Below are 318 nucleotides of genomic sequence, written 5' to 3'. Positions count from 1 at the left end.
TTTTTTTTTATATATATTTTAAATATATAAAATTTTTTATTTTTATTTATATTTTTTATATTTTATAATAAATATTTTTAATTAATATATTTTTTTATATTTATATAATATATTTATATATATATATAATTTTTATTTTATTAAAAAAATTTTTTATTTAAAAAATTTTTATATAAAATAAAATTAAAAAAATTTTTTTTTTTATTATAATTTAAAAAAATTTTTAATTTTATATATATATTTTTTTTTTTATATTAAAAAAATAAAAAAAAAATTTTTTTTTTTTAAAAAAAAATATATTTTTTAAAAAAAATTTTT

Source organism: Penaeus monodon, chromosome 15 (genome assembly GCF_015228065.2).
Source record: "Penaeus monodon isolate SGIC_2016 chromosome 15, NSTDA_Pmon_1, whole genome shotgun sequence".
In the NCBI taxonomy this organism is placed as follows: Eukaryota; Metazoa; Arthropoda; class Malacostraca; order Decapoda; family Penaeidae; genus Penaeus; species Penaeus monodon.
Note: the sequence above shows the minus strand (reverse complement) of the source record.